The 14,695-nt window shown below is 31.6% G+C and overlaps 1 protein-coding gene across 1 annotated transcript in view; it reads right to left on the reverse strand.

Moving 5' to 3' along the window:
- Positions 1–14,695, reverse strand: part of LOC126889755 (uncharacterized) — a 1,061,577-nt gene that overhangs the window by 328,294 nt on the left and 718,588 nt on the right. The window lies entirely within an intron of this gene.

Consider the following 14,695-nt stretch of genomic DNA (forward strand, 5'->3'; position numbering starts at 1 on the left):
TACTTCACTTGGTTTATTAAATTTTTCAATATGTATGAGAAATCTTGTAACCTGTCAAAGCGAAGGGAATATAGCTCAGTGGGAGAGCGTGTGACCGGAGATCGAGAGGTCCCGGGTTCAAATCCCGGACGATTCATATTCTTTTTTTTTTATTTTTGGTATCCTTTTAATAAAAATTTTTTAAAAGTGGTAGGTAAGAAAGTTAGTTTAATATTTAACTAAATTACAAATAACCTGTTAAGTATATTTATTTCTTTGAAATTATATAATAGAAGTATAACTTCTTACGTGCGTACAAAGTACACACACATTCTTTTTTTGAAAACTCAATACTTTTTGAGTTATTCGTGGTGGAAAATTTAACATTTTCATTGAAAAAATGACACCTTTTCGGACGGTTTTTTGCGAATACCTTAAAAACTATGCATCTAACGAAAAAAATTATATAAAATATTTTTGTAGCTTATAAAATATCAAAGAGATTCGTTCCATCATAAATCTTTTAGTTACAATACAAAAATAGATATGGTAGGTGAGAAAAGTTTGTTTTTTGATGCATGCTCAAATCTGTGTATTCAACTTGAAATGCCAGAGAAACGGACGATTTTAGGTGCATAATGCTGAACATACATTTTGTAGTGCTTAGTTTTCCTTCTACAGTACTTTTTATCATAGTGTTATTTCTATGTTCAAAGAATTGGAAGGGTTTAAAATAAATGGTTTTTGAAAACAATAAGATCAAATTATCGAGCGCATTTTTAAATTTTATTAAAAATCTTCATTTTCCTCCACGAAACTCGAAAATGATAAGAGATAGGTACGAAAAACAGACACCACACAAAAATGTAAGTTTTTTAGATAATAATTTTGTTTTTGTTTTTCATTACTGTATCTCTTATCATTTTTAAGTTACATGGAGGAATGGAAGATTTTTAAGAAAATTTAAAAATGCACTCTGTAAATTGATCTTTTTTTGTCAAAAACCATTCATTTTAAACCGGTCCAACTTTTTGAACATAGAAATAACACTATAGTAAAAGGTATTGTAGAAGGAAAACTATGTATTTAAATTCTGGTGGATAAGGGGTTGAACACACTCATTTTTTTCTTAAAATAAATTAGTCATCAATGTTTTTTTGCAGCATATCTCGCTCAGTTTGAACGTAATCGACATTTTATATTACACATTTTAAAGGTCTTTTCAAGCACTATAAAAGGTATCGGTAGCATTATACACCTAAAATCGACCGTTTCCCTGTTATTTTACAATGCACCGATTTAAGCATGGACAAAAAAACAAGCTCTTTTCATCTACCATATTTCTTTTTCTATTATAACTAGCTATTATAACTAGAAGATTTAAGAACGAACCTATCTCTTTGTTTTTTTTATAAGCTACAAAAATGTTTGATATAGTTTTTTTAGTTAGATGCATAGTTTTTGTGGTATTCGCAAAAAACCGTTAAAAAGGTGTTATGTTTCACTGAAAATAGCTAATTTTCAACCACGTATAACCCAAAAAGTGTTGAGTTTAAAAAAAAATTATAGAGCAGTTTTTGCTTAGAATTAGGTTTTCTAGACACTTCCGTGTTTATTTTAAGCAAAAAATTTTCCACCACCGAGAAGGGGTGGGAACCACCTCCAAGATAAAAGTACACATCGGCATATGGTAGACTTTGAATTAGAAGATAAGTAGAAGCTATTCCCAAAATTTCATTAAAATCCATGCAGTAGGATAGAATTCGGAGGTAATATCGATCCTATTCTTGCTCCCATTGACTGGCGCATAAATATTAATACAAAAATAAAATTTGCCAGAAAAAATAAATAACTTTTAGTTCGGATTGCTTTTGCAAACGACATGGCCACAAAATATATCGCTCTACTTAACCAGTATCCCGGAAAATTTTAAATATTTGGCAAACGGCACCTCCTCCAGACTTGAGCTGATGTAAATTTTTAAAAGTGGTGCAAACACGTAATGTTTCTCTTGCGAATTCCTCGCTGTCCATTAATTTTAATCATCTGTCTATATGTAAGACTCAAGAAGTGCTTTTACGTTTTGAGCTCATATTAAAAATTTAAGTTGCAGCTTGGTTTTAAATTAATGGTTTTAAATTTTTTATTTTAAAACACGAAAGTATCCAAATTAATATAGTGTTAATATAGCTCACTATTGGGACCGTGCAAGTTCGGTAAAGAGACACCTATTTCTACGCTCTGCAACTTTATTCGCACTTTTAATTATATTGGCCAATTATATTAGTCCTGGTTACTGGATAATTGTCAAGGCCCTAGTCCAAAAAAATAATAAGAAGACAAAATAAGATTCAGGTTATGTGATTAAAACGTAAACAATTGTATGTAGTAAATAAAATTAGTTATTAAAATGCAGTACTGCAGGCAAAATATTTACCTTTATATAATAATTGCATATCATATCAATATTGTGGAGCAACATATAATTTTTCTTCTTCAATGACAGTAGATATGAAACGTAAGTCAATTTGACAATTTAAATTTTTTTTCTCTCTGATTCTGGCCTTGGTTTGGAACTAGAACCTTTAGCCACGTAATTGTATAACTTATCACTAAGTCAGGGGAGTCATGTGTAGTGTGTGTGTTGAGTAAGTGTCTTGTTACTTTGCAAAGTCGACGTCATTGTCTTTGCAAAGAGACGCTAATTGTATCCGAACGTCTGCGGTCCCTCCGGTGAGCACCGCTCCCACAAGGACAGAAACTATATTCATTTATTAATTTATAATAAATGAAAAATTTCTGACCCTGGTGACAATTGCAATTGACAATATTAATTATTTAAGAAAGTTGCAATATTTCTCCGCTATTCGCGCACGATCGTTTTTCAATTCCCTTCCAAGTACTTGCACACCACGAATACGTCCTTTACAGCAAGGTATATTTTTATATCGTTAACTTCTCAAAATGTCCACTTCGATTAATGACTATTTTTGAGATTTCAAAATATTCTTATGACACGTTCTTTATTATAGAGAGCTTCTTAAAAGCGAAAATCGGAACGGATAAGGCACATGAAGAAAATCGAAGCATGCAACCAATAATTAGAGTATCAAAAATATTTACAAAAATTACCAAAATCGTGTTATTATAAAAATAAAAATATTCGTTATATAACGAATTAATTTGGTCTTAGATACTTAATAACTGTCAAGTAATTTCGAGTATAACGGGTACACCGATTACATGCAATTTGCACCACATATTCTGCTAATGAGCACTCCAGTTATAACTATTGTCGACCAATGAATAATTCATCATAATATTAGCAAAGTCTACAATAAAACGAGCGCCATCAAACAACTACTATAATAATTATGGAATTAAAAATTATGCAGTTTAATTTGGTCGAGGTTCATTAAGTATATTATAGTTAACATAAATGCACATTTTGTTACAGGTCGGATGGAAAACATATTAGAAATAAAAAAATATGAAAAAAAAGTTTTTAACAAATGCTTTTCTTTAGTTACGAGTGACTAAAATTAATCATATTATAAAAAAATCCACCAAAAAGCAAAAAATAAAAAAAATTTTAAAAATATAACACATTCGTCAAAGAAAAGTGTGGCGCGTCTTCATCGAATAAACGGTTTTCGCACCACGCTTTTCTTTAACGAATGTGTTGGATTTTTTCAATTTTTTTTATTTTTTGCTTTTTGGTGGATTTTTTTATAATATGTTTAATTTTAGTCACTCGTAACTAAACAAATGCGTTTCTTAAAAATATTTTTTCATATTTTTTATTTTTTACTTTTTAGTCTTACACTTTTCAAACATTAAAATATATAGTCATGTTTATTAAAATAAGTATAAAACATATGATGTACAAACATAAAAAGTAGTCGGAATCGGCAAAAAATTTGAAACTTTATTTTTAATTTATGAAGCATAACGTAAACAATTAACGTAATAAGTGAAATTATGTATATTTCATATTATTAGCTACAATCTGTAGAAGTTTCAAGATCCTTCATTGTAAAAAACAAGAGAATTTAAACATTTTCCGTTAAAATCGTTTTTTATTTAAACAATTAATAAACAAATTTTTTTTATTGACTATTCGTGTATTGTTCCCGCGAATGATTATGTCTGCAAATTTTTAGTCATTTGCCTTGAAGAAAAGGCAGTCACATTAACGTCCAAAGATTTGACCCAAACGATTGAACTAAAGAAAAGCGTGTAAATAATTAATACGACAAAACGAATTCTAATGTTAATTGTAGCACAAAACGTCTCTACCGGTGGTTTTTCTAAGACTACGATAAAAACTCGAATTTTTTGAATTCGAGTTTTAGTTGAAGTTTTGTTTCGTATCGTATTGAAATTTGACACGAATAAACGGACACGCGCCAACTCGTAACGTATAATGACAAAAATTTTCAAATCAAAATGTACACCGGCCAATTCGTAACTTTATTCAGGTTAATTCGAAACCATTGATTAAATCTTATACCTTAGATCTAAACCGAATGTTCCTTGGTTTGCTTAAAAACAGTATATTTGTATTATATTATGTACCTACCTATAAAAAATAGCAAAAATTGAAATATCTTATAAAATAATTGAAACAATATTATAGTGTTTCATTAACACGTGTTATAAATATTATTTCCATCAAGTATAGTTCTACACGAGCTTGGTTTTTATCAAGTAATTGTAAATTCAATATTTAGATGTTTAGCAATGATAAATTATTTAAATCCATGTGATAATTTAAAAGCAAAAAGATTTTCCATATACTCGTATGTTTATTTCAAGTCTAAAAGATTATACCTTTATTTAGTTACGAATTCACGGGTAGTTGATTGGATACCGAAAAATTACCTGAGGGCCAGAGTTACCAATTGGCCTGTAATTAGGATGGGGATTAAAATAGTTACGAATTCACCGGGACCCGAATAAACGCCGATTTATATATAAACAAATTATGAGCGTTTAAAATTTGAAACTTTATTGTTTATTTATGAAGCATAACGTAAACAATTAACGTAAAAAGTGAACATGTGTATAGTTTATATCATTAGCTACAATCCGTAAAAGTTTCAAGTTTCTTCATTGTAAAAAACAAGAGAATTTAAGCATTTTCCATTAAAATCGTTTTTTTTTATTTAAACAATTAATTAATATAAAATTTTTTTTATTGACTATTCGTGTATTGTTCCTGCGAATGCATATGTTTGCAAATTTTCATTCATTTGCATTGAAGAAACGTCAGTCAAATTAACGTCTAAATATTTGATGCAAACTATTGAAGTAAATAAAAGCGTTTAAAAAATACATATGTTTAATGTACCATGTTACATAAATCACTTTTTAGGCTAGCATCGTATCCCCAAAAAGTTCTTTAGTTTTCCATAAACCCCTACCATAACTCGCTAACAACCGGGTCAATGTGATATCATGTAACGATATCCTTACTTTCAATAACTCGTCAGAAGACAACCGTACGCGCTGCGATACCAGTGCAACCCCAATACGTGCCACCTTTCCCACTTAACCAAGGAGTGATGGTTACCGAGAGTGTAATTAAAAAAAAAGAAGAATCATACAATCAGTTCCCGTCAATGTACTGAATTGAAAGGCACTTAACCAGCGGCTGCCAGCAGGGGGATGATCAGCGGCTGCCAGTAGGCAGATGGCCAGCGGCAGTCAGTAGGCTGATGGCCAGCGGCAGTTATGTGGTGGAAGGAATCGGAACCTGCCAAGTTGAAAGTGCTCTGTAGTGAAGAGGTGCTTCGACGGAACTTTAACAAGTGGCTTAATCTACTTGAAAACTAATGTATACAATGGAAAATAACTATAAATCTAGATAAGACCCAAGCATTTATATATAAGAAGAGAAGAGAAATCACAAAGACCTCTTAGAAGTGCTCAAAAGACTCATTGAGTGGAGAGATGAAGCAATATACTTAGCAGTCATCATGACAAAGACTTAACGTTTGCTCCGCACGTAAACGATAAGCGGTCATCAGAGGACTACCAGGAAGAAGCAAACTTTCCTTAAAAACTAAAACCAGATTGATAAAAATAGCATTATACTAATCACACTGCCTACCTATAACTAGATCTAAGTCTAGGTAGTATATTGCTTGCCTTTATTGTGAATTTTGGCCTCTATCCATTGTGACCCCTACGTATTTTGCTTCACTTGATCTCTCTTGCACTAGTAGTTGTCCTTTTGGTTTATAAAATCTATTTTAAAAATTACTCGCTTGCATTTTTTCTACATTTATGACCATTTTCAATTAGATACACTAGTCTTCTATTGTATCCAGCAAAGTCTGCGAATTTTTTTTATAGCTATAGCCTTTTTTTAGCATAAAGGCTGAGTAAGGCTCCGGTTATTCTTGGAATATCAACTACAGGGTGTTTGGTAAAGAATGGGCCATAGCTTAACCTCAGTTTCCTGAGGTTAAAATAGGCCTAGATAATAGGTTAGATTTAAGCTAACTTACCTTAGTACAAAGTTTATAATAACCGAGATACAGGGTGTCAAATTTAAACTTTTTTTTTTTTAAAGTTATACTTCTTTACCGGCGATATGAGGGTGAATTTTTATATGTTAAAACCTATGATCCCGGCGCATGCGCATTATAACTTTGTTCTGATTGGATGTTCAAATGACATGTCAAAAATTACTCAATATGGCGGCTGTGGCACAGCTGTAGTTAGATTATTTATGGTTGTTGAGTTTTAAAATTTGTGTGAAGAGAAACAACAAACAAAAGTTAGTTAATAGTTATACTGCCTTTTTAAATAGTTTTCATATACCTATATTTTTGGACTTTTGGACTATTTTGGACAAGGAAAACTCATTCTAATTTGGTAAGTAGTTTTTATTATAATCATATTGTAATTATACATTTGGATTAGGTTGAAATATGTACATTTATTTTCTCAAGAATGGGGATTTTAGAGAGAAATCCCAAATTAGGTCCGATTTTTATTTTTAAATTATGATTTTTTGGCGTAGATTTATTTATCTAGTAGGTATGTAATGCTTTGATTTACATACTTAATTTGATTACCAACAAAAGTTCTACCAATCTTCATCTAATATATTGTTTTCTTACTGTTTTGTTATATTTTAATATTTTCTTCCACAAAATTTAAACTACACAATTTAATTATATTCAAAACAACTGTCAAACAGTAAAACGTTCAGTTACCCTATTTTTCCACATGACAAATAATGTGGAATTGGACGAGTGAGTCTAGGCTTCGATTACGAATCAAAGCGCCACGAAATTCACGGGTTCGATTCCCGATGCAAGTTTTTATTTTTTTATGCATTTTATGATTGTAAGTATATTTGTTATATAATTTTTTTTTCAAAAAATGCGTATTTAAAATTTTTGCCAACAATTATTATCGTTCAGAAATCATTTTTTCTTTGTGGCATTTTTCAATTTGTTTGTGTGCGTTTTATTCTTTTATTTTTTTTAAATTTTTGGTATTGTCTTAAAAATCACATAATATGTAGTAGAAGTATAACTTCTTACGTGCGTACAAAGTACACACACATTCTTTTTTTTATTTATTATTGAATATTTCCTGGCAGGTATGAGATAACAACATGATATTTGATCTGTAGGGGTTTTTTGAGAAAACTAAATTCCCTACCAAAAATGATGTATTGCCTAGAGGGCGCCACATACGCCTTTCAGCACTCATTTATTACGTTCAGTTTTTTTTATCCCCCACTCTGTATATTTTTGACATTAAAATTTTTATTCTCCTATTAGTTTTACTTAAAAACGGTATACTTTTTTTATCTCCCTAAACTCAACAGTTTTCGAGATAAACGCATTTTAAATCTGCGATACACCATCATTTTTAGCATAATATCATTGTAGTTCCACCCGAAAAATAACTTAAAACCATAGTAATTGTGCCAGTTCTCAAATTTATGTCATTGCATCGCAAATTCCATTTGAAGAAATTTGCGATACATTTTTGGATAATTTTATGGTTTTAAGTTATTTTTCGGGTGTATCTACAATGATATTATGCTAAAAATGATGGTGTATCGCAGATTTAAAATGCGTTTATCTCGAAAACGATCGAGTTTAGGGTGATGAAAGAAGTACAGTACAACCTCGTTTAACCGGACTAACTGGGACCGGAAGCGATCCGGTAAATCGAAAATCCGGATAATCCGGAAATATAATAAGGTTAATAAAACTACATGTGAAATGATAACTTACTATATTTACACCCTATTTGATTTACGCGAGCATTAGTTTTTATTTACAAAAAAGTCATTGATTTTCCTTTGTTTTAATTTTGTGTGACGTTTCAATGCGTAAACGTTTCACCATCATTAGTTCAGCTGGCGTGGTGTCTTGCTGTTCCACCAAATACGCCATGATGTTGATCATTGATTGATCCGGATAATCCGGACATCCGGATGAACGAGGTCCGGATTAACGAGGTTGTAGTGTATACCTTTTTTTGAGTAAAACTAATAGGAGAATAAAAATTTTAATGTCAAAATTATACAGAGTGAGCGATAAAACAAATTGAACGTAATAAATGAGGCTGAAAGGCGTATGTGGCGCCCTCTGGGCACTACATAATTTTTGGTAGGGAATTTAGTTTTTTCGACCTAAAAAACCCCCATCTAGCAAATTTCATGTTGTTATCTCATACCTGTCAGGAAATATTCAATAATAAATAAAAAAAAAAGTTTAACTTTGACACCCTGTATCTCGGTTATTATAAACTTTGTACTAAGGTAAGTTAGCCTAAATCGGCCTATTTTAACCTCAGGAACTGAGTTAGGCTATGGTCCATTCTTTACCAAACACCCTGTATATTATGCAATACAGTATGGGTCACAAGATCACTCCCATGACGATTTAGTCGAATTACAGTGTTTCTGCCTTCTTGGATTCTTTTGGCCCGTTTTCTGGTTATGTTCTTATTTCTTATCATTTCTCTTAGTTTTGGGTTTATTTCTCTAAACCTACTCACATAGATTGTATGTTCTTCTTTTATTATATTTTAAAATCTAGTACTTTTTCTTCTAGATCTCATGGACCTGTTTTCCTTTTTTTCCTTGTTGTTGGGTGGTCCTCTTCCAATGTGGTTTCCTGTTTCTTCGTTTAGTGATTGTATTTCTCTTTGCAGTTGCAGTGATACATTTTTGGCCACTATTAAATACATTTTTGGATAAGTCCAAATGCTTGGGTAGTGTATTTCTACCCTGTATTGTGTTGATTCGATGGTACTAGTTACGATGGAATCTTCTCAATTTTCAATATGATTATTTAATATTCTTTTGTATTTATTCATATTCCTCCCATATTCCAGCATCCTATCGCAAAATTGATGTAGTTGTAAATAAATAGTAGACCTTTAAAAGTAATGACACTCACGCCAAGAGTAAGCAGTCGGGGATAAAGCTTGGCGTCCGCCAGATTTTGACATCAGAACTTCAAAATGTAAATTGTAATTTTTCCGGTTTTAAAAATCTTTTTTTTAAAACTGGTGCAATCTAAGGGCCAATTTCTCATATCGAGTTCAACTCCAGTTTAACCTGAACTTCTAGTAAACGTCAGTTTAAGGTCAAAATCGTCTTTCTCAATTCGCACGTTCAACCGATGGCAGTTTAAACTTGAACGGTGGAATTCGGCCGTTCAAAGATTTCAGAACTCAGTTCAGATGATTTCATGGACTACGCATGCGTTGTATTAACATGAAACGCTGTCATATATAAATATATCCCATTTTATTATATTAAGCCTAACGATAAATGATAACATTATTGTTGTTTTTATAATATTTATTTATAATTATTAAAATGACTATTTGACTATAGATACTTAAATTTAACTTTATTCAAAAACAGCATAAAAAACGTAGTTCAAAATGGCGACAGTTTTTTACCTTTTGCCATCTATTGGCATTTCTCGAAAGCTGTAGAACGAGCGCTGACATGAACGCGCAATGAGAAATGCATTCCCAACAAAACCGTAGATCACCGATGAACCTGGTTCAACTGAACCGTAGATTACCGCAGGTATGAGAAATCGACCCTAAAAGATATAAATAAAGAACTGTATAATTTTCAATTATATAAAAAATCGGAAAATGCTCGAAAATTCAGAATTTCTAGTTTTTAACATTTTTAACCCGGGAGTAGTCGCGCTCACTTCTGTAACGTCGAGAGTCGCGTGTGAGATTCTATCTCAAAATACGAATTTAAAACAAATTTTTATTTTGTACTACAGTAAAACCTGTGTTAACGGCCACCTGTCAAAACCGGCCACCTGAACTAGCCGGCCAGTTTCAAAGTTCCCCAAACCAAAATTTGTGAACTACAAAACCTGGTATTAGCGGCCACCTTTTTATATCGGCCAATAGTTCTGTCATTTTTAGTGACCGTTATTGACAGGTTTTACTGTATTCTTATCTACTTTTTATATTGAAAATATATATTTCTAACAATTTTATTAAAAAAACGGCCACCTGCCAACATCGGGCACCTGTCCTAACGGCCAGTTAAAAAATTTCCCAAACCAATTATATGTAGACTACAAAAACTGGCAATACCATCCACCTGTCTACATCGGCCAATAGTTCTTTCATTTTTAGTGGCCGTTACTGACAAATTTTACTGTACAGTAAAACCAGTGTTAACGGCCACCTGTCCTAACGGCCAATTTAAAAATTTCCCAAACCAATTATATGTAGACTACAAAAACTGGCAATAGCGGCCACCTTTCTATATCGACCAATAGTTCTTTCATTTTTAGTGGCCGTTACTGACAGGTTTCACTGTATTACGAAAAAGGATGAAATGTAAGATTCTATCTAACGGCGTGACTACTCGCGGGTTAAAGCTAGTTGGTTCTCCCCAAAGCCATAAATTCCACAAAAAGAAGAAGAAAAAGAAAAAATAATTCCTACGCATTACTACACCCTTCCTCGGGGCACTTACGAATTTTTTTCAAAATTGCAAAATTGTTCATCAAGTTATCGCGAAAAAGGATAAAAATTGAGATTCTATCTCACCGCGCGACTACTCGCGGGTTAAGCAATATACATAAATACCCAACTATTTTAATAAATCCTTACTTCTACATTAAATTTATGATTAACTATTTAGATGGGAAATAAGCCACAATTAAATTGAAAAAATAATTTTATTAACGTTTCGACGCCGAAATCGGGTGTCGTTGTCAAAATACAAAATACTGCTAAATTAAACAAAAGTATTGTTGGTGTTAAATTAGAAAATTAGCAACAATATTTTTGTTTAATTTAGTAGTGTTTTTTATTTTGACAACGACACACGATTTGGGCGTCGAAACGTTAATAAAATTATTTTTTTAAATTTAATTGTGGCTTATTTCTCATCTAAATAGTTAATCACAAAAATGCCACAAGGAAACAGCTTCAGAACTACATTAAATTTGACGAGATATAAACAACTAAATAATATTGCCCCTATTATGAAAAATTTAACATTGTTTGTTAATTACGTAATACCTGTTAGAAATAATAATAAAATTAGTTTTCCTGTATCTTCCAATTTGCTAAATAAAGTACGGCTTATCTAAATAAAAAAGGCAATTGCAATCCTGAAATATAAGTATTTTCGAGGTTAGAAATTTATGCTAACCAAAAAATTACATTATACCCGGTTAACTCGAACAAATTGTTTGCATATCAAGTAGTAACCCATAAATATCTTTAACAGAGTTATATATGCTTCTCCTGTCCTATTCCTGTTCATGATTTAAGACACCAAATAAAACATAAAGAATTGAAACAATTTTCAGATTTATGGCACTACTGCTCTGTATTCTGACCGCGGCGCAATAAACCATTGCGGTACGCTAAACAACATCTTGTTTGGTATGTATCCGATAACACTCAAAACTTTATAGATACTACTACTAGTGCAGTGAATCAAGGTAAAAATTAACTATTATAGTCTGAGTAAATTATATTGTGGAACGGCTTAAGGGCGGCGAAATTTGATACCTTTATTTTTACAACAAATAGTTGTACTAGTCCACTTCCGTACGAAAGTCCACTTCCGTACGAATAAGTCCACTTTCGTACGAAGTTAAAGTGAGATAAATATACATTTTGTTATACCCACGTCGATAGATCGATGAGTCTATAAAGGAAATTTGTATCTCTCACCATCCGCGAAATATCGCACGATAAAATTTTTGTTGGGCGTATAAAGGGAACTAGTCCGGGACTGATTACCTTTAAACAATAATTCTTGTGGCGCCACCATCGTTTGTGGCATTTTGTTTACAGAGTCGTTTATTTTATTACTTCGGTTAGCTTACGTTAGTTAGTCTTACGATGTATTACTAGTATACTAGTATGCTTTACAGGAACTAACAGACAACTTGACCAATTTCTATCATACATTAATTCACTTCATAATAATATTGAGTTTACAGTAGAAACAGAACAGAATAATTCCATAAACTTTCTAGATGTAACGATTACCAGACTACACAACAAACATGAGTTCTCCGTATATCATAAACCTACCCATACTGATACAACTATACACAATTCATCATCCCATCCTACACAACACAAATTAGCAGCCTACCATAGCATGATACATAGACTGACAGAGATTCCCATGACAAAAAATAACTTCGAGATAGAACTAAACATCATTAAACAAATAGCAGTAAACAACGGCTATAACGAACAAACAGTTAACAAAATTTTAAATCAAAAACTCCATAAGAAAGCCCTGAAATTAGTGTATCCACCACCACAGAAAGAACCCAGTACCTTCTGCTCTCTCACATACATTGGCAAGATAATAACAAAAATAGCCATATACATAAAAAAAGAAAGGAATAATACCAGCTTTCAGAACTAACAACAACTTAAGCAAATATATTAAGAACAATAAAAGCCGAAAGAGAAAGCAACTACAGAGTGGTGTGTACAAACTAACTTGTGGTGACTGTCCGAAAACGTACATCGGTCGAACTGGCAGAACTTTTGACAAAAGGATTGCATAACACAAAAGGGCTTTCAACAATAGAAAAACAGACACTTCTACATACGCACTTCACCTTCTAGATCATAATCATTCTTTCAATGAAGAGTTTCAAATTCTGCATATCCAAAATAAAGGCCTTAAGCTATCTTTTTTAGAATCTATGGAAATTAATAAACTGAAAAATACAGATATAATTCTGAATGACCAACTCGAGAAAAACAGCTCCCCACTCCTCAACCTCTTCAGTTAGAGACTTAAAAAGGCAAACACATTGTAAATTATATCACTTGAGAAAGGCACTCTGCCGAAACAGCTGTTGTCACATAGTTGTAAATAATAAATTTTGTGGAAGTATAGAAAACAAAAGTTTTCAGTGTTTTATTGTGACATAAAATACTAAAAAAACTATAAGTTTTTACAAAAAATTAACAAAATTAAAGCTAATAAAATATTGAATAAATTCCTTACTTAAAGTCCGCGGCTCTTTAACCTTTTACCTTAAAAAAATAAGAGATTTAAAAGATTAGCTTTAACATGATTTTATAACCTTTCAAATGCTTTTTCGAGCAACCTGGTATTATAAAAATTAACGGAGTTATTCTAAAAAAAAACAATAACATTCTTTTGGAAAAATGTTTGGAGCATAAATTTTGAACCATTTTTGGAGTATCAATTTTGATCCTATCGACTTCTGGAGCTCATTTGATAGATATTTCTGAGTAATAATTTGGTAAATGTTCAGTAAGTATATGTTATTACCAAATATGTTTTCCGGTTATTTAAGCTTGAACAGTTAAATTTGAGTAATTGCGTGTTGTTCTGAAGCTATTTTCTTGTGCATTTTTACAATTTTAACTATTTAGAATGGGAAATAAGCCACAATATTATTAAAAAATGATTTTTATTAACGTTTCGACGCCCAAATCGGGTGCCGTTGTCAAAATACAAAATACTATTGTTAAAATTAACGTCGAAACGTTAAAAAAAATCATTTTTTAATAATTTCGTGGCTTATTTCCCATTCTAAATAGTTAAAAGAGTAATTGCGTGAAAGAAAATATATTCAATTACCTAGTAAAGGAATTAACTTGAAACTGAAATTGAACTAAATTGTTATTAAAAGGTTTTTCAAGTAAGGAATTTATTCGATTTTTTATTATCTTCAATTTTTTCACTCACCAATTTTCATGAGAATCGAAGAAGGTTGAACGAGATCGGAGGTAATAGGTTGATTTTTACCTACATTCACTGTACTATAAAGCATTGCAGTACAATAAACTGCATCTTGTTTGGTATGTATCCGATAACACTCAAGACTTTATAGATCTACTACAGAATTACAGCCCGGTTGTTTTTCTTCGACCCAATATTTGCGGCTCTAAACTTTAGTGTATTAGTCAGCAAGATTTAACTTTTGTAGATCTTCTCAAACAAACCGTATACTTTTCTTACTACTTGTTTTACACATGGTCATTAACAATTTTGTGTCTTCTCAGAAACATGAACTTCATATAATAAACCAAAGAACGAACTATAAACTTTCTATTTTACGTTTCTCTATTAGATCCAGCACTGTTTAAAAAACAGTTTTGAAAAATAAACAAAAATAAGCCCTGCAGAATTAAGGAAATAAAGAAGTATTTGTTTGCAAATGAAAAA

Source organism: Diabrotica virgifera, chromosome 8, assembly GCF_917563875.1.
Source record: "Diabrotica virgifera virgifera chromosome 8, PGI_DIABVI_V3a".
NCBI classification, from domain to species: domain Eukaryota; kingdom Metazoa; phylum Arthropoda; class Insecta; order Coleoptera; family Chrysomelidae; genus Diabrotica; species Diabrotica virgifera.